The following is a 22212-nucleotide window of genomic DNA, read 5'->3' on the forward strand; positions in this document are numbered from 1 at the left end:
AGTGCTCATAGACCCAGCAGGGATGTTCATAAGCTCTATCCCCAACAGGCTAGAATTTCAGAAAAGGCAGGAAGCTTGCTAGCAATGGCTACCTTAAATGTAAACTGGCTGACTTTTCTTTGTTCCAACTCACTCAGCTTACTTTTTAATTTTTCTCTTTTTCTGGGGTTGCTTTCCCTTGTCAAGAATGGAGTCTTTGGTCCCTTCTTCCTGCAGTTTTAATGCTCCTCATGTAAGTTTACTTTTTGGTAATATTGTTTCCTTATGGCTTCCTTTCTATGCTGAGAAGTATTACTACAGGGAAGGGTATAGAAGCAAGTAGTAGATGCTCCTGTTTATGCATCTTCCCAGATTCGTTCACTTGCTTTGCTTTTTTTGTCCTGGGAAGCTCTCAATAGGACTCATCCTCTTTCACAGGTCATGAAGCCACTTGTCTCCTTCCTCCACTGTGGCTAAAGACCTAGAGCTCAATGCACCCCAACCCTCCCATATTCCCCCTGAACTTTCCTGATGTACTGAACTTGAGGAGGACACCAGAATACACCTGGCACTCATGTTACAGTCAAAGTTACACTGAGCCAACTTTGACCCAGGGGATATGAAAGCTAGTGAACAAATCCTTCTTTCTTCCTCTCCCCTAGAATGTTGTATATACATTCCCTCCATTAATGCTTCCAAAATATATCCCTGGAGACCAAGAAATTTGCTTGCCATTAAGCTCAAAATACACTTCCTTGTATTTTCTCTCCCCCTCCCCTGCTTCCTTGGGATCGCATTTCTCCCATTCAATTGTTGGCACAACCATTTGGCCTCTGGGTCTTCTTTGTAAGAGAATGAAAATGACTCAGTAATCCCAAAAAGAAGAAGAAGGAGATGAAATAAGAGATGTGGCCGGATAGGAAGGAGAAGTGCTGAGAAAGAATCATAGAATGAAAACAAATCTGGAGCCAGATTTTCTGGATTCAAATTCTGGCTCCACTACTTACTTACTAGCTGTGTAATCTTAAGCAAATTATTCAGCTCTTTGTGCATACTTTCCTAATCTGTAAAAAGCAGAATAATAATAGCACCTGCCTCTCAGGGTTATTGTGAGGACTGCGTAAGTTAATTGATAGAACAGCACCCAGTACATGGTCAGAGCTGTATTAAGGTAAGTAGCTGTCATCATCCACATCACCATCAATATCATTGTCACCATCATCATGGTTTTAAGGTCTTTATGATGCTAGAAGAATAAGATAGAGTGGTAAGAAGAAAAACACAAAATTAGGAGCCAGCATCCTTAATCCTGCCTACCATTAAACCAGGGAATGAGAAACTGGGTGAGGTGTGTGGTATAACTGCAAGATGAAATGAACCAGATGGGTTTAGGAAGATCTGAAGAACACCCCAGTTCCCTTGCACACAGCATAAGTAATTAAAAGCTTCACCAAGAAGCATGTAGTCCAGCCCCATGTATAATGAGGCTCCAACAAGACAGCACAATACTGTTGAAGACAAGACCCTGCCCCTGGCTCTGATCTGCCCAGAGTGGAGGTGGGAGGGGGCTGGGAGTCACAGTGTATGGCACACCTCTTGGTGGGAGGACACAATTACAAGAGGGACTTTACCTAACAAGCACAATCAATGTACCCTAATTCTTTGTACCCTCAATGAATCCTAAAAAATAAATAAATTTTTTTTTAAGAGGAAAAGAAAATCCATTAAGTACCAGCATTGGCAAGAATGCAGGGCAGGGAATGGATATAGGCAAAGTGGTGTGAAGAATTTTCAGAGAATGAAGAGACCAGAAGAATCCTGGAGAAAAGAATGTTGCAATCATACAGCACCATACTGGTGCCATCTCTTGAGAGCTGAGCTGTGACACACCCAGCCGTGTCCACTGCAGAATGGATTGAATTCTTGTTGAAGCGGAGAAACCCCTACACATATGGTCACAGAAGTTTTCTGTGTTGATTATTGAGGTGTGAGAGCAAAATAGAAACAGTTTTTGTTTTTTTCCACTCAGATTTTTCCAGAAAACTTAGCGCTCATCCCTCTCCTCCCCTCCTTCATCAGACAGCAGAACTCGGGTGCCAGATGACATCTATCATAAATTATAAAAGAAGTGACGTTATTTTTGCACATTGAAGAAAAACTCCCAGAAATACTAGGGATTTAAAAATCATCATTGCAGAACTCAAGTATGTAGAGTGCTTATTTATGACAACAAAGCTCTTGGGGGTTTTTAAAAGTGATATTAAAATCATTATACAGGCCAGGCTTGGTGGCTCATTCCCACAATTCCAACACTGTAGAAGACTGAGGAGGGAGGATTGCTTCACACCAGGAGTTTGAGACAAGCCTAGGCAACATAGCAAGACCTCATTTCTAAAAAAATATTGCTTTTGAAGAGCCAATCACGGAGGTGCACAGCTATAGTCCCAGCTACTCAGGAGGCTGAGGAAAGAGGCTCAATTGAGTCCTGAAGTTCAAGACTGCAGTAAGCTATGATTGCACCACTGCACTGCAGCCTGGGTGACAGAGCAAGACCCTGTCTCTAGAAAACTAAACTAAAATATAATTCTTATACCTTTATAAATTCCCCACATATTACTATTATCCTACTCAGGCCACTTCTCCTCATTGCTATAAATTTATTTTTCCCCTAAAAATAGTAGAAGATGTAGGTTCCAGACATTTAATGTGTCTGAGAGCAGAAGCGGGAAGGAAGGGTCAGCTGTGCTCATTCAACATGGGCAGCATACCCTACCAGCCTCTCACAGGGTAAACAGCATGTATTCCTTAAGGTCAAAGCAAGTACAGAATATCACACATGAATAATTAATAAGGATGTACAAGATGTCAGAACTCACATTCGCTGCATTTGCGAAGATACAGATAAATTGGAATCTGACAAAAACAAATTGTGTTTAATAACCCTTAAAAACGTGATCCCCGAAGCATTCTGCACTGCTTCAGTTGCTCCTTGTCCAACTTCTTCTATCTTAATTTATAGTTGACAAAGACTAGTAAGAAAAAAATGCTTGAACTTAAGTAATAAAATCAGTTACAAAGCCACTTACTTTATCACATATTTAATGTGCTTCTCTACCACTTTTTTTTTTATATAACTTTCTAATCTCTCTATTTAGGGAAGACACATAAAGTATCATTTAGTTTCAGCTGAGGACGCAGCTTTCCAGAGCCAACCCTGGCATCAGCACCATGGAATAAATCATCCTTGCTAACTTTCTTGCTTAAGCAAAAGAATTAGGTGATACAAACCAGCCTCCTGTAGACCAGAAAAATAAAATGGCCTCTGAAACCTCACAGGTAACCTTCCCAAGACCAGACATAGTTCTACCCTGAGCAAAATTATGAAACCAGGGAGAAATTACATTGGTACATAATTCTATATTTCTCCAAATTTTTATTCATAGTTTCTCCTTAGAGGAATCTTTAACTAAACACATTAGTGCCTGGCAATATTACTCATCTGCCTTTCTTAGTTTATCCAAATATTTTCTTCATTTTTCTTCCTTTAAGAATAGATGGACCTAGTTAGAGCTCAAATGCTATGTCTTACAACTAAAGAAGAGAAAACATCAGTATGATAATAGGCTCTGAAAAAATATAATACAAATAACACATTCCACTCCCCCCTCACAAAAAGGAAAGCATTGCCAAAACTGAAGTTTACGTTCAAGTTCGAAAGGGTCCAAATTCTTTCAGCAGCTTTGTATTTACATCCAGAGTTAAATTACGTTTTTGGAGTTTTTCTATAAATGTTCTGTGGGTATATATACAAAATAATACTAAGAACACATTACTTCAGCTTTCATATAACATCAGAAATTGAATTAATATTCCTTTCTTCATCTCATGGACTTTAGTTAGATACTAACAAAAATTGTGGAACTAAAACTGGAGATGGGGGAAGGAAAAAATACATTTTACAAGTTATCAACCATTGAGCATAAGCACTACATTAAAAAATAACATTTTCTGATAAAGTTGGAATTTCCAATCACTGAGGAAATGATGCATTATTCACTAAATGGTGTTGGAATGAATCACCAATCAGCCATACAACTTAGAGTAGTTCATATATTATACAGTACCAAAATAAATTTCATGTGATTGCAAATTTAAATATAAAAAAACATGAAATATTAACAGAAAGTGGAAGTGCTGATTTATGTAATCATGAATGGGAGAAAACTTCATAAGTATTGTGCCCAAAACAGAAACCAATGAAAGGAGATATTGTTAAATCTGGTCATATAAAAATCATGTCAAAGCCCACTGCCAAAAAAAAACAAAAAACCTTAAGCAATACAGAAAATTCAGGAAAAATTAACCTATGATAAGAATAGGATCAAAGTACTAAAATCCTCTTACAAACATGTAAGAAAATTGAAAATACTAACAGAAAACAAATTGCCAGTGAAATGTAAAGAGAGGAAAACAACTAGTCCACAAGCATAAGAAAAAATGCACTATAAGTTGTAGTAATCAGGGAAATGCACATTAAAGCAATGATAAGATGCTATTTATCATTCAACAAATTGCCAAAGATTTTTTTAAAGCTAAAATTCTAGAGACTGGCAAGTGTGCAGCAAAATAGTCTCTTTGAGGAGTATGAATTGTTGAGCAATATGGATGAAAAGATCTAAAATTATTCTTAGGCTTTTTCCAAGGCTCCCACTTCTGGAAATTATTCTAAAGTAGCAGATATGAATGGCAATTTAATAATATACATCTGAGAGGCGGTGCTCGTAGCTCAGTGGGTAGGGCACTGGCTACATACACCAAGGCAAGTGGGTTAGAACCCTTCTTGGGCCTGCTAAACAACAATAACAACTGCAACAAAAAAATAGCTGGGCGTTGTGATGGGCGCCTGTAGTCCCAGCTACTCGGGAGGCTGAGGCAAGAGAATCTCTTAAGCCCAAGAGTTAGAGGTTGCTGTGAGCTGTGATGCTACAGCACTCTACCGAGGGCAACACAGTGAGACTCTGTCTCAAATATATATATATATGTATATATATATACACATATATACATCTGAGAATCACAGAGTAGATTGACCGCAGGTTTGCTTTTGAGGTTTCAGAGGGCCTTCTTTTCATTCCTACTCCTTTATAGCATTCTTCTGTCAATAAACATAGATCCACATGAACTATTTTAATTGCTATATAATACCGCATTGAGTGAATGTGTGATCACTTTTGTATTTGTTTCTATGTGATAGACACTGAGGTTGTTTTAAGATTTTGTTTTTGTGAAAACATGATTCAGAAAGTATCCTACTAAATACGCCTTGTATGCATCTCCAATTAGTTCCTTAAGATTGATTACTGGATGTAAAATCACTCCAAGTGGATCTATTTAAAATTTCAATACAACACTTTTTAAAGTTCTAATAATTTATTCCCACCAGCTCTGTACAGTGTCATTTTTTTCACCACATTTCCTTTAGAGAATATGAACAATATTTTTTAGCACTTTCTTTTAGGTAAAAAGTAATATCTTGTTCTTTATTGGTAACTTTTTATTTTTTACATGGTGGAGCATGAATTTGCCCACTTTTCTAATCTCATTTTTCCTATTTGTTTCATTTCCCATTGGAATACTTTTCAGCCATAAAATAGATGGTGACTTCACATATTTTGTATTAACCTGGATGGAATTGAAACACATTCTTCTCAGTAAAGTATCACAAACATGGAAAAGCAAATATTGAACGTGAGAAATGAGAAAATCGAAATGAGAAAGATTCGTTTCAATTCAAGCTGGGGGAAGAAGGAACAAGGAAGTGGGCAGAAGTGATTTATGATACGATTTTTACTTCAAGTGTTTCACTTTAATTTCTTTTCTCTGACAATAAAAATTTTAGTTTCTAATGTCACAGACATAATTACTTATTAGCATTATTTTACAATGTATAAAAAGCAGTTTCAAAATAATACCACTATCCCTACTGATAATTAGACTATGAAATGGAGTTTAAGGTTCCTTGGCAATTTTTTTTTCCCTTAGAATACATTCCACTAACGGCATATAATCAAAATATTTTATTGCAAGCTCACTTGAAAGAATGCTGATACAGACTTAAGTATATGTATTTATATTTGTATGAAATTTTATGGATTGCTTGTTTTTTAATTAAGTTTATTTTACAATTATGTAACACACTAAAGCCATTTACAAAACATATATTTAAAATGATTTTTAGATACTTATATTTAAGGTATATTTAAATACATACATTTTTTATTGTTTCAGGTTAATTGAGGGTACAAAGAATTGGGTTACAGTGTTTGTTAGGTAAAGTCCCTCTTATAATTGCATCCCACCCCCAAAAGGTGTGCCATACTCCCTAACATTGTGGCCATTAAATGGGAGTATTCCCATCCCCTCATTCTCCCCTCTCCCCATTCCCTTGTTCCCCCACCCCCCACCTTGTATTGATTTGAGGTTTTCTCTTACGTAGGCATGTATTAGATCATCTACTGGCTTTATATTAGAATTGAATATATTGGATTCTTGCTTCTCCATTCTTACGATACTTTACTAAGAAGAATGTGTTCCAGCTCCATCCAGGTTAATACAAAAGATGTAAAGTCTATCTTTTTTTAATGGCTGAATTAAATTCAATGGCATACATATATCATAGCTTGTTAATCTATTCCTGGGTTGGTGGGCATTTAAGTTGTTTCCACATTTTGATGATTGTAAATTGAGCTGTGATAAACAGTCTAGTGCAAATGTCCTTATAATAAAATGATTTTTTTCTTCTGAGTAGAGGGGTAGTAATGGGATTGCGGGATCAAATGAGAGGTCTAATTTCAGTTCTTTGAGGATTCTCCATACTTTCTTCCAAAAAGTTGTATTAGTTTGCAGTCCTGTAAATATATATGTTTTAAAGAGTATTTAACCCATTACAGATAAAATAAAAGATACCATATAAAAAATAAGGCCAACCATGATGGTTTATGCCCTAATCACTTTGGGAGACTGAGGCAAAAGGATCACTTGAGGCCAGGAGTTTGAGACCAACATGGACCACATAGCAAGACCCTGTAAAAAATAAAAAGTAAAAAAGAAATTAACTGGGCATGATGGTCTGTGCCTGCAGTCCTAACTACCCAGGACACTGAGGTAGGAGGATTGCTTGAGCCCAGGAGTTTGTGGCTGCAATGAGCTGCAATCACACCACTGCACTCCACTCCAGCAGGGTGATATAAGACCACATCTCTTTAAAAAAGAAAAAGAATATTCAAAATAGTTTCATTTCCTTCCTGTTCTCTCAAGTCTAATCCTTTCCTTGCCCCATAGAAAATTATTTCAGTTTGGTTTTGTTTATCAATCTAGCTTTCATTTGGCCAAGATAAACATGTACATAGTTGTGTGTGTGTGCTTATGTGTATTTGCATACGTAGGGGGAATTTATCCCTATCTAATTGTCAGCAATAACATTGGCATTATTATTTTAAAACATTTATATATTGTAGGATAACAAAAATATATCTGTCGCAAGGTAAAAGCTGAAAACAGTTGGGGCGAAATGAAAGAGATAAAAGTATAAGACAGAGTGATGTCAGCCAAGTGGCAGAATAGGAGCCCCAAACCAATCTTTTTCCCATAGAAATACCAATTCAACATAGACATATGGACCAGTTTTCTTTAAGAGAGATCTAGAAACCAGTTAAAAGCCCCCTCCATCCCAGGTGTGTGCAAAACAACTGCTTGGAGCCAGTAGAGAAATGTGTTGCGCCCTTTCACTCTAATTCTTCTCCACAATGCTATGCAATTGAGAGCAATTTCCCAGCTTCCAGCGTCTTCCTGGGAAGGGAAAGAGAGACTAAATTGTACACCCAATATTCTGACTTTGGGGGACAGCTGCCTGAGGGATTGCCTTCTTCTGTATTTCCTGTTCTTTTCTGCCTTTAACAGTTGACAGAACCCAGCAAACTCTAAACACCCGAGTACCAGTGAGTGCAAAAGATCTGAGTGGTTTACTGCTTTTCCATAGGACCTGCAGTACATACAGCAGGCAGGTGCTAAGGCATTTAGGTGGCTTCTCCCTTGGGGAGAAGAAAAAGAAGAGTGGAGTATGCACCCAGCATTCCAGATTTTTAGAGGGATGGGCAAGGGACCCAATAAGATGTCTGCCTGTTCTTCTCAGAGCACTTAGAAAACCTAGAAAACTCTGGATACATGGGGGATGCTGAGACCAACAACAACACAAAAAAGAGCTGGGTATTCATGTCTCTTGCCCATTGATATATGGGATTGTTGGCTTCTTTCATGTGGATTAATTTGAGTTCTCTATAGATCCTAGTTATCAAGCTTTTGTCTGATTCAAAATATGCAAATATCCTTTCCCATTGTGTAGGTTGTCTCTTTGCTTTGGTTATTGTCTCCTTAGCTGTACAGAAGCTTTTCAGTTTAATGAAGTCCCATTTGTTTATTTTTGTTGTTGTTGCAATTGCCATGGCAGTCTTCTTCATGAAGTCTTTCCCCAGGCCAATATCTTCCAGTGTTTTTCCTATGCTTTCTTTGAGGATTTTTATTGTTTCATGCCTTAAATGTAATAGAACCTTCTCTAAAGATGACAGACGAATGGCTAACAAACACATGAAAAAATGTTCATCTCTATATATTAGAGAAATGCAAATCAAAACAACCCTGAGATATCATCTAACCCCAGTGAAAATGGCCCACATCACAAAATCTCAAAACTGCAGATGCTGTCGTGGATGTGGAGAGAAGGGAACACTTTTACACTGCTGGTGGGACTGCAAACTAGTACAACCTTTCCGGAAGGAAGTATGGAGAAACCTCAAAGCACTCAAGCTAGACCTCCCATTTGATCCTGCAATCCCATTACTGGGCATCTACTCAGAAGGAAAAAAATACTTTTATCATAAGGACACTTGTACTAGACTATTTATTGCAGCTCAATTTACAATTGCCAAAATGTGGAAACAGCCTAAATTCCCACCAACCCAGGAATGGATTAACAAGCTGTGGTATATGTATACCATGGAATACTGTTCAGCTATTTAAAAAATGGAGACTTTACATCCTTCGTATTAACCTGGATGGAAGTAGAAGACATTATTCTTAGTAAAGCATCACAAGAATGGAGAAGCTTGAATCCTATGTACTCAATTTTGATATGAGGACAATTAATGACAATTAAGGTTATGGGGGGGGGAAGCAGAAAGAGGGATGGAGGGAGGAGGGTGGGGCCTTAGTGTGTGTCACACTTTATGGGGGCAAGACATGATTGCAAGAGGGACTTTACCTACCAATTGCAATCAGTGTAACCTGGCTTATTGTACCCTCAATGAATCCCCAACAATAAAAAAAAAAAAAAAAAGAGCTGGGTAGCAATGCTTTTCTCTGGAAGACCAGATTGGTTGGTGAAAATCTTTCCCTGTTTAAACCTTGTACGTAAAGACTGGGAGAGTTGACAGTTTTTTTCTTAATATGTGGATACCAAAACAAAGTTACAATAGACATGGAGAAATAAGAAGAAAAGATCCAATCAAAGGAAAAAAAAAAAAATCTCCAGAAACCAGCCCTAAAGTGGATGCATATTACACGGAAAAAGAGTGAAGAAACCCTAAGGACTTTGTAGGATGCAATCAGTCGGACCAATATACAACTTACGGGATACTCAGAAGAAGAGAAAAAGTGGCAGAAAGTTTAATTTAAAAAATAATGGCCAAAAGCATCCCAAATATGGAAAACGAAATAGATATCTAATTCAAGTGGCCCAGAATATACCAAATAGAATGAATCCCCTCCCAAAATCTATACTGAAACACATTATAATCATTGACAAAAGTCAAAGACAGAATTTTGAAAGCAGCAAGAATAAAATGACTTGTCATTTGCAAGGGAAGCTCTATAAAACTATCAGTTGATTTTTCAGAAGAAACCTCCAGGTCAGAAGGGAATGAGATGATATATTCAAAGTACTGAAAGAAAGCTGCCAAGCAAGACTACTATATCTGGCTAACCCTCCTCTAAAAATAAAAGAGATGGAGACTGTCCCAAAAACAAAAGCTGAGAGAATCACCACTAGACTTCTTTTATAAGAAATGCTAAATTGAGGCTATCAAGTTGAATGAAAAGACACTAAACAGAAACATGAATGCATATAAAAGCATCAAGCTGGCAAAACTAAATATATAGACAAGTATAGAATACTGCAATATTGTAACAGTGATGCATAAATTACCTTTAATTTTGATATAAAAGTTAGATGATAAATACGTTTCCCATTACATGTATATATTGCATAGTGGTGTGTGGGCTTTTGCTATACCCATTACCTGTGTAGTGTACCCCATAGACAATTTTTCATTGCTCACCCACTCCCACTGCCATTCTTTTGAGTCTCCAGTGTCCATTATACCATGGTGTGTGCCCTGTATACCCATAGTTTAGTTTCCACTTATAAGTGAAAATATATGTCATTTATTTTTCTGCTCCTGAATTACTGTGCTTAGAATAAGAGCCCCCAGTTCCATCCAAGTTACTGCAAGATATTATTTCATTCTTTCTTATTGCTGAATAGTCTATGTGTGTGTACATATATATTCAACAATAAGAAAGAATGAAATAATGTGCGTGTGTATACATATATACATATATACACACATGCACATCATATATACATATACACACACACACCCTCCACACACACATATGCTAAATCCTGTCATCGATCCACAAATGGATTAACAAATTGTGGTATATGTACACCATGGAATACTATGCAGCCTTGAAGAAAGATGGAGACCTCACCTCCTTCATGTTTACATGGATGGAGCTGGAACATATTCTTCTCAGTAAAGTGTCTCAAGAATGGAAGAAAAAATATCCAATGTATTCACCCCTACTATGAAACTAACTTAGGACCTTCACATGAAGCTATAACCAAGTTACAACCTAAGAACAGGGGGAAGGGGGAAAGCGTGGGGAGGGAGGGGGGTGGTAGGTAGAGGGAGGGGGATTGAAAGGATCACACATGTGATCACAATAATATAATAGTAGGACATTTCAATACCCTCCTTCTACCAGCAGTAGAATATACATTCTTTCTCAAGTACACACCAAAAATTCTCCATGATCAATCACAAATCAAGTCACGAAACAGATCTTAACAAATTTAAAATGATCAAAATCATACCAAGTATTTTTTACCATAACAATGGAATGAAGCTAAAAATCAATGGAACAAGGAAAACTAAAAAATTTACAAATATATGAGAATTAACTAACACACTTATGAACAACTGACAGGTTAAAAAGTAATCTTTTTTTTTAAAGATAGCCTCATGGGATTCCATAAAAGCAGAACTAAGAGGGAAGTTTATCATAATAAATGTCTAAATTAAAAATAAAATGAACTCAAATAATTTAATTCTATGACGCAAACAACTATACTAAAAAATGAAGCACAAATTAAATCCAGAGATAGAGAAAGGAAGGAAATAATAAAGATCAGAGCAGAAATACATGAAATATAGAATATAAAATTACTAACACTAAGAATTTATATTCGAAAAACATAAAATTATTGACAAATATTTAGCTGGACTAAGAAAAAAAAAGAGAAGACTCAAGAAAAATTAAAATTGAAAGAGATGATGTTACAAATCATGCCACAGAAATAAAAAGGATTATAAGAGAACACTATGAACAATTCTATAGCCACAAATTGAATAACGTAAAAGAAATGGATATATTTCTAGAAACATACCTGCCAGGACTAAATCATGAAGAAATAGAAAATCTGAATGGACTTATAAGTACTAAGGAGACTAAATTAATAATCAAAAACCTTCAAACAAAGAAAAACATGCCTAGGATCAGATGGCTTCTCTGGTGAATTCTATCAAACACTTAAAAACATTAATGCCAACTTTTCTTAAACTTAAATATTAGAAAAGAAAATAACAGTTTAATACCGATGATGAACATAGATGCAAAAGTCCTCAACAAAATAATAGCAAACCAAATTTAGTAGCACTTTAAAGGCATCATACTCCAGGACTGGGGATTTATCCCTTGGAGGCAAAGATGATTCAACCTACAAAACAATTAATGTGATATGCCACATTAGCAGGATGAAGAATAAAAATGACATGATCATTTCAATAGATGCAGAAAAGCTATTGACAAAATCCAAAATTCTTTTATTACAAAAGGAAATTTACCAAACCTAGGAGTAGAAAGGAGTCACCTATAACATGCATAATACAGGTCACATATTAAAATCCCACAGCTAACATCACACTCAATCATAAAAAATTAAAACCTTTTACTCCAAGATCAGGAATAAGGCAAAGATGTCCACTTCTATTCAACTTAGTACTAGAAGTTCTAGCCAGAGAAATTAGGCAAGAAAAAGGAAATGAAAATCAAAAAGAGTTAAATTATTTCTGGGCTTGGCACCCGTATCTCAGTGGTTAGGGCATCGGCTACATGCACTGGGGCTGGCAGGTTCGAAGCTGGCCCGGGCCTTCTAAACAACAATGACAACAACAGCAAAAATAAAAGTATTTCTCTTCAGAGAAGACTTTACCTCATATGAAGAAAACCCTAAAAATTTCACACACAACAAAATTGTCAGAACAATACAATACTGTTTTAGGATACAAAATCAACATACAAAAATCAATTGTATTTCTATACACTAACTATGAATAATCTGAGAAAAATTGAGTAAAAAATTCCATTTAGGGCTGTGCCTGTGGCTCAAAGGAGTAGGGCACCGGCCCCACATGCCACAGGTGGTGGGTTCAAACCCAGCCCCCGCCAGAAACTGAAAAAAAAAAATTCCATTTATGATAGCATCAAAAGAATCTTAGTCTTGGCAGTGATTTATTGGATAGACATTCAGAGCACAGGCAACTAAAACAGTCATAGTGGGACAGCATCACACTAAAAAGTTTTTGCACAGCACAGGAAACAATCAACACAGTAAAATGTAACCTTTCAAATGGGAGAAAATATTTGTAAACCACGTATCTCATAAAGGGTTAATATTCAAAAATCAATGAAAAACTTATATAACTCAATAGCCAAAAAAAAAATTAAAAATGGTCAAAGGACTTGAATACACATTTCTCCAAAGTAGACATAAAAATGTCCAAAGGTATATGAAAAGATGCTCAATGCCATGAATCATCAAGAAAATCACAAATTAAGCACATGGTACCCCATTATTACATTAAAGTACACAGCTATGATTTAATAAAAAAAACAAATAAATTTAAGAAAATAAAATTACAAATTAAAACTACATGTTTCCACCTCACACCTGTTAGGATGGCCATTTCTTAAAAAGATACAAAAAATAGAAAATAGCCACTGTCAATAAAGTGGAGAAACAAGAACTGGTGTATACTGTTGGTGGGAGTGTACAATTGAGTATCTGCTATGGGAAACAGTACAGCGGGTCCTCAAAAAATTAAATGCAGGGCTACCGTATGATCCAGCAACCCCACTTCATCCGAAACAACTGAAATTGTGATCTTGAAGAGGTATTTGCACTCAAACGTGTTTATTCTGCAACATTATTCACAATGGCCAAGAGATGGAAACAACCTAAATGTCCACTGAACAGATAAATAAAATGTGGTATATACAGACAATAGAATATTATTTATCAAAAAAAGAAGAAAATGTTGTCATGTGCTGTAACTTGGATAAACCGTGGAGACATTACACTAAGTGAAATAAGATGATCACAGGACAAATACCACATGATTCCACCTATATAAGGTATCTAGTTGAATCAAACTCATTGAAGGAGAAAGTAGGTGGTTTTCAGGGGTTGGAAGAAGGAAGAAGTGGGAAGTTGCTGTTCAATTAGTATAAATTCTTGGTCATGCAAGTACAAAGGTTATCAGCAATCTGCTGTACAATATCGGGCTTATAGTAAGCAATACTATACTATTGACTTAAAAAATCTGTTAAGAGAGTAGATCTCATGTTTTCATCATAAAAAAGTATAAAATTAAGTACAAATTTATAAGGTTAAATATGAATTTGAAATATTGGTATGAATTCATGATAGTTTTTACTTTTCAAAAATGCATATTTCCTTCCCGTTTCATTAAAAATGTCTAAGATCTGTTAAAATCTACTGTTCTGCTTGTTGTTTTTTGCACTTAACAATATATAGATCACTCTATCTTAGACTATGGATATTTTATTGCACTATAATATAATTTAACACATTGTTGACTCATCACATGCTACCTTGTGTATGTACCTGCATTAGCTATTGCAATTTTAAAAACATACTGTAATGTAGGGTACTATAAAAGCTTTCTTGATCATGTGCAGTCATATTCTCTTCATTATAAAAAAATTATTTCTCTACATATTCAGTGTTTTATCACAATTCTAGTATTGCAAAAATTTCAACTATGACAGATTGTGATGCTAAAGAATTTTTCAATGAATTATGTAAAAATGCTTTATCCCTGACCATTTTAGTGATTTTGAAATATTTTATAGTGATCTGGAAAATGATAGTTTAGTGGAAGACAGTTATGACTCTGATATTAAACTACCAAAATGGCAAAAAAAATTTAATAGAATCTAATAGTAAAACTGATTTTGAAGAAGAGTGGATTGAAAACGATATTATACCAACCTTGGAGGATTATACAAATATTTCAGGTGTAACTATTGAACTTAGCAATCCACAGGGTATCAGTGAAGTGACAAATTTACTTTTCAATAATAATTTTTTTTTTAGTTGCTCCTCAAACCCATTTATTCCACCACAAATGGACCAATTGTATAAAAACTATGCTAAAACTTCACCATGGATGGAAGTTACCACTAGTGGATGTAAAGAAGTTTCTCAGTTTCTTATGTTGATGAGACAAACAAATCACATGGGAGAAATCACTGGTCAATGTATCCTTTATTCGAAACACCAGTATTTTCTAAAACTATGGCCAGAAATGAGGCCAAGCTAAATCTATTGAAGACAGACTTTATAAATTTAGAAGATACATACAAAGTTTCATTTCCATTTATTATTTATAAATAAAGTACGCTGAAGTTTTTTTAGACTGTTTTGCTTTCATATTCAATTACGGAAGAATGGCCAGTAACATGGGATAGCTTCTGCATAAAATTGCTAGTCCACAATGTATTAAATACCATAACCTTTACCCCATATTAAGTATATTATTCAATGATTTGTAGTAAATTCACTAAATTGTAATTTAATCTAGTTTTAGAACATTTTCATCACTTAATGCAGTTTTTGGACATTTTCATCATTCCGTGAGATCCTTCATTCCCTTTTACAGTTAATTTATTTTACTATCTATAGCCCCAGGTAACCACTAATCTATTTTTTTTTTGTCTCAATGGTATTCAATTGTGCAAATTAACATAATTTGTTCACTCAGTCTCCTTTTGATGGACATTGGTTTCTTTACTTTTTCTATTATAGGCAATGCCCTAATGAATAACCTAAAATCATTTTATTTCATGCACATAAATCATTTAATATTTTTACCACAATATTCTTATATGTATATTGGGGTAGATACCCAGAAAGGAAATTGATGAGTCAAGGATAAATGTATATTTAATTTTGCTACTGTTGCTAAATTCCTCTCCAAAGAAGTTGTTTCATTTTTCATTCTCAATAGCAATATATAACTGAGTTGTTTCCTGAGAATCTTATCAACAGAGAAGTAGTGAATCTTGGATTTTGTAAGTCTGCATTGCAAGCAATGTATCTTGGAGAATTTTCATCTGTATTTCTCTTATATTAAGTATTTTTTAGCAAACACATAAGTGTTTAAGAGCCATTGTCATGTCTTCTATGAAAGATATTTTCATATCTTTCGCTCATTTTGCTTTAAGATTTTTTGTCTATTTTTCTGTTTCTGTTCTGTTTCAATGTCTTTTTGATATAAATTGTAAACATTTATTTCCTGATGGTTATTTTGCTTTGATTTATTTTTTTGCCATGCAAAGTATTTTTGACATTATATATAATCTAATATTTTAATATTTTCTTGATTAATTCTGAATTTAAGATCATAACTACATTTTTTTCCTATTTTCACATTGTAAAGTTATTTGTCCATGTACGTTAATATGATGACAATACCTGATGTTAGTTGGACTTAATACCTCATTTAGTAAGAAACTACCTTTCATGCTAAGAAATGTATGTTTCATTTTAAAAACTGCCAATTCCTATTTTATTGACTTTCTTTAAAATAAAGAATGGTTCTGTCCCTATTTAGAACTGCTGAAACAAACAAAATAAAAATTAAATAGGCAATCTCCACATCTTGAGCCAGGTTTGCAACTGCATGTGCAGTGAAAACATTCACTGCTCACTAAACCCCTCATCTTTACAGCCTTTAGTGCTTTGAAATATTGAGGGAAGCTGACAGTAAATGCATAAACAAAGGAGCAAGTCTCCTGGGTTCTCCTGTCCCTGTCAACCCATCACCACCCACAAAAGAGCCAACAATATTGGTCTTTCCTAGGTGTTTATTGCCCTTTGAGTAATTGGATGCAGTGCAAGTTCACCTGACACACTGAAGGATGGTCCCCCGAATGTACCTCCATTGTAACTAGATAATGGTCATTTCCTGACCTAAAAACAAGAGTAAAATCATAGAGATAATTAAAAAAGAGACTTGGGGAATGTGGAAAATCTAAAAGAGCAAGGATGAGAATGTAGGGACGAGAATAGAGTTGGAAGTTTTAGACTATTAGGGGCTAACTCAACCCAATAGCCTAGAGTTAAGGTGAGAAAAGGTAAAGAGGAGGAAGGAAAATAGAAAGAAAAGAAAAGAAACTACACATGAGGAAGAACCAACAAAAAAGCTCTGGCATCATAAAAAAACAGAATGTATCAACTCCCCTAAGGGATCACAATGAACCTACCCTAGAAAATTCCAACCATGAAGAAATTGTTGAAATGACAGAATTGGAATTAAGAATATGGATGGCAAATAAGATGAATGAACTTGAAGAGTAAGTGGAAAACCAGCAAAAAGAATGCCAAAAATTATCTCAAGAAAACAACAAAATTAAAGAAGTCACCAAGGATCTGGACACAATTAGGTGGGATACACCAGACCTTAGAGAATTAAAAGGCACTCAAAACACAACAGAATTTCAAATACATCAGAGAGTTTCAGAAACCAATTAAACCATCGGGAAGAAATAATCTCAGAACCCAAAGACAAAAGACTTTTGGGCCAACCCAGTCATTTAAAGGGGCAGAAAAAAGAGAGCAAAAGCAGAGCAATCTCTTAGAGAAGTGTGGAACTAACCAAAGTGTACAAACATATGAATCATAGGCATCCTGAAAGAGAAGAGGATCCCAAAGGCATGGAATTCTGCTTACAGACAACATAGTGGAGAATTTCCCAGTCATTGCCAGAGATCCATACATATAGTTACTAGATGGCTGTGAACTCAAGACAACTCAATTCAAACACAACCTCCCCTAGACACATTGCACTTAACCTGGTCAAAGTCAAAATGAAAGAGAAAGAGTTGCTAGGCATAAATAGTCACAGAACCAGAAGGGCAAACCCATCAGGTTAACAGCTGATTTCTCAGTGGAAAATTTACAAACCAAAAGAGAATGGACTCCTATCTTCAATATTCTCAAACAGAACAATTATCAACCTAGAATTCTGTATCCCACAAAACTAAGTTTCAAATTTGAGGGAGAAATCAAATCCGTTCCTGACATTCAAACTTTGAGGAAATTTATCACTACTAGACCTGCTCTGCAGGAATTGCTCAGACTTTCAGACTTGTACTATACAGACCAACATAATGGTCTCCCAGCAAAGTAAACTACCTAGTAACTTAAGGACAACGCCTGGGGAAAGACATTGCAGCTACTGCAATGTCCCCAGTGACAAAACAAAGCCACAGAGTCTTGCACAACTGGATAATCAGAAATCCACCCTTCTTATCAATTGTCTGAATAAATGTGAATGATGTGAACTCCCACTGAAGAGACACAGGCTTGCTGATTGGAAAAATAAAAATGAAGCCTAGCATCTGTTGTCTTCAGGAAATGCATCTACACCACACGGACAAATCAAGATTCAGAGTGAAAGGGTGGAAAACAATTTTTCACACTAATGGAAAGGAAAAGAAAGCCGGCATTCCAGTACTCACAGTGGATACCACTGACTTTAAAGAAACAAAAGTAAAGAAAAATAAAGATTGAAATTTTATACTTAACAAGGGAGTGATTCAAGAAGAAGACATTGCTATCCTAAATACTTAAGCACACAACTCAGGAGCTTCCAGATTTATAAAACAAATTTTACTTGATCTAAATAATATTATAATCAACAACATGGTAATAGTTGGGGACCTAAGGCATAGTCCCTTATGGCACCCAAATGGGATATTATGGAGATGGATGACTGAACCCATGTAAGGTGTTTACCATGGTGTCATTGTAGGGCATCAAATAATTACTTATACTTCTATGTTATGAACTATTATTATTGGACCAGGGGAAAGGAGTTTAACACAGACGTATTCATAAAGCAAAATATACCTCCTTTTGTCCTTCCCTGAGCTGGACTATTTATCAACAACAACAACAACAAAAATAATTAATTAAGATTAATTAATTCATCTCCCTAAATAGTGTGATAATTTACTGATTAATACTGTAAAGTGCTTTAAAAACTTACATGAAATGAAAATTTTAAATATCGTGTAATGGCTTTCTTTGAAAAGCATCTTTAGGACACAACAATGTGACTTCTAACAATACAAAGTTAAACAATAAAAAGCAAAAGAAACAAATTAAAAGGCATAGTCAAAAGAGAAGGGCATGTTTTCAGATAGGATTTGAAAAACTATGGTGACACAAGGAGGCAGAGAGACACTTGGAAGCTGTTTTACTGAAGAGAAACTATAGATAAGGTCTCTCCTTAGGCAATCTGCTGCATTCCCTTGTACCTAATTATAACATTAAATGCATCGGCATCTTAAATAACATGAATGTTAATGGTGATCATTGCTGAGATACAAAAGAGCACTTAATTACCCTTTGGGAGAGTAAATGCCATCATTACTGAGAATTGTTCAAGTCATATAAAAGTTGAAAAATGTAATAACTTGTGACTGCCTGACACTGAAGACGTGTGCTCCTCCTCTAGCAGAGTTGATGCTGGGATGAACCTGCCCAGCCAGGAACTACATTTCCCAGCTGCCCTGCATTCAAGGAAAGCCTGGCTGATGGAACATAAGCAGAAGTGATGCATATCATTTCCGGACTAAGGTGGATAATTAACAGTTGTGCTTTTACCATAATTGTTTGCCTCCCACAGTAACCTTGAAGTGCATCTGTTGAAGACAATGGCATCAAAAAAATGGAATGATGCATTCAGCAAGATGGCAGAATAAGAATAGCCTGAGTGTGCACTACTCTCAAAGATAGAATTGAAAGTTACAGGTGAATGCCCACCTATGAATGGGCCTTCTTGGAAAGAGCACCGTGAATTGTCACAGAAGTGATGGGGAACATTCAGAGTGAAGGACACAGTGACAGGCTGATCAATTCAACAAGATCGGCTGTGCCTGATGGAGGCGTCCACACCTGGGGAAAGACACAAGGAGACAACCCTAGGGCTCACGCTGTGTGCATGGCAGCCTGAGCTGTGAGGGGTCCCCACCATCACCAGAGAAGTCTGTGCAGTGACATTGCACCTGAGTGTGGCCACAGCAGGGACCTGGTAGCTTCCCTTCCAATTGCTGGAACTAAAGCCACTCCCATTTCTCAGGTTCAGAGCACCAGGTCTACATAGGACTTGGCTTTGCTGCAGCCACCTGACATTGTCCCCACCAGGCCAGTGATAAAACAGGCAAAGCAGATGCTCTTTTGTACCCCAGGACTGGGATTTGAGCACCCCTCCCTCAACAGGCAATTTAAGCAAAGCAAATGCCACAGTCACTACCAGAAAATCCCTATAGCAACTGCCTCTCAGGGAACTAGGCAGGAGAAGAGCCCTGCCATTCAGTAGCCCAGCCAGGTGGCCCTGTCCCTGACTCCTCCATTCTGCCTCCTGGCCTCACGGTGCTGCCACCAGGTCCATAATTCCTGCCCTGCTGTCCCTCCCCACATCCCCACTCATGCAGCTCCTCTGCTGCTACATCCTACAGTCCTGGTTCCATAGTTCCAGCAATGCCCCAAGCCCCAAAGCTCTGCTTCTGAGACTCCAGCACTGCAGCAGGGCCTCCAAGCCCATGTCCAAGGCTCCAGTGATGCCAGTGAGTCCTGTAGCCCCAGCTCTAAGGCCCAGCACTGCTGCTGGACCCTGATACTCTAATGCCAGGGCTCCACCACTACTGTGGACCCCCAAAGCCCCGTCTACAAGGCTTAAGCATACCACCGGGCCAGCAGCTGTGCTCCTGAGTCTCTACTCCTGAAACTCCAGGTTTTATTTAAGGTATGAAACCATAAAAATTCTAGAAGGAAACAGGAAAATGTCTTTTGGACAATGGCCTAGGCAAACAATTCATGACTAAGGTTCTGAGGGCAAAGACGGCTACAACAAAAATAAATGAGACTTAATTAAATTTCAAAGCTTCTGCACAACAAAGGAAACGATTCACGGAATAAAGAGACAACCTATAGAATAAAAGAAAATATTTGCAAATTATACGTCTGACCAAGGACAGATACTCGGAATCTACAAAGAACTCAAATAAATAGCCAAGAAAAATAATGAACAACACCATCGAAAAGCAGGCAAAGGACACGAACAGAGGTTTTTCAAAAGAAGATAGACAAAGAAATAATAAACATAGGAAAAAATGCTTAGTATCACTAATCATCAGAGAAATGCAAATTAAAGCTATGAGATACCCCCTTACCCATGTCAGAATGGCTAAAATAATGGATACAGAGAGAAAGGAAGGCTTATACCCTGTTGATGGGACTGCAAATGAGTACAACCTCTGTGTAAAATTGCATGAAGATTTCTCAAAGAAATAAAGGTAGATGTACCATTCAACCCCGCAATCCCACTACTGGGTATCTACCCAAAGGAAAATAAGTCACTTTGCCAAAAAGACACTTGCACTCAAACCTGCTGTGCAATTCACAATTGCAAGAAGTTGAATCAACTTCAGTGCCCATCAATTCGTGAGTAGATTTAAAAAATGTGATACACTCAATTCTCATATGAGGACAATTAGTGACCTAGTACATGGTGGGGGTAGGGGAAGGGACAACAGAGAGAGGAAGGAGGGAAGGGGTGGGTGGCTCATGGTGTGTGACACAGCTTTGGGGGGCGGGACACAATTATAAGAAAGACTTCACCTAACAAATGCAGTCGGTGTAACCTGGTTCTTTGTACCGTCAATGAATCCCTAACAATAAAAAAAAAAAAAAAGTGACACACACATAAACACCATTAAGTACTATTCTGCCATAAAAAAGAATGAAATAATGTGTTTGGCAACAACTTGGGTGGAACTGAAGACCATTAGCCTATATGAAGTATCTGACAAATGGAAATACAAATACCACATATACTCTCTGTAACAACTAGGAGCTAAATAATAGGCACACAAGGACACAAAGAGATTGAAAGGACATTGGAAACCAAGAAGGGGAAACGGTGAGAGGGAATGATGAGCAAGTCTTCCATATTGGGTGCAATGAACACTATTGCCTTAAGCCTTATACAAGGTATCCATGTAATGAAAACATTTATATCCCCTTAATATTTTGAAATAAAAATTTTTTTTAAAGAATCCATGAAGGTTTTATATAAAATAACAAGAAAGTTTTAAGAGTTAAAGTAATGATAATTAACCAGTAACAATTAAAAATTATAAGACCTACCTTTAAAACTTTCTCTACTTATCAAACAAAATACTTAGGAATAAATCCAACAAAAAATTTTAAGTACTATAAGTAAAAATTTATATAATACGATTTGTCTGAAAGAGGTTAAAAAGTCCTACATTATTGGAAATATACATTCATTAATAAGAAGATTTAACTTTGTAAGAATACAAGCTTTCCACAATTATTCTATTGACATAATCCAATTCCATTCAAATCACAATAATAAAGAATTTTAATCACCTTAAAAAGCTGATTTTACATATTTTTAATGGTGATTAATGGTTCAAACAGCCAATCATCCCCACTTG

Source organism: Nycticebus coucang, chromosome 13 (assembly GCF_027406575.1).
Source record: "Nycticebus coucang isolate mNycCou1 chromosome 13, mNycCou1.pri, whole genome shotgun sequence".
NCBI lineage: Eukaryota > Metazoa > Chordata > Mammalia > Primates > Lorisidae > Nycticebus > Nycticebus coucang.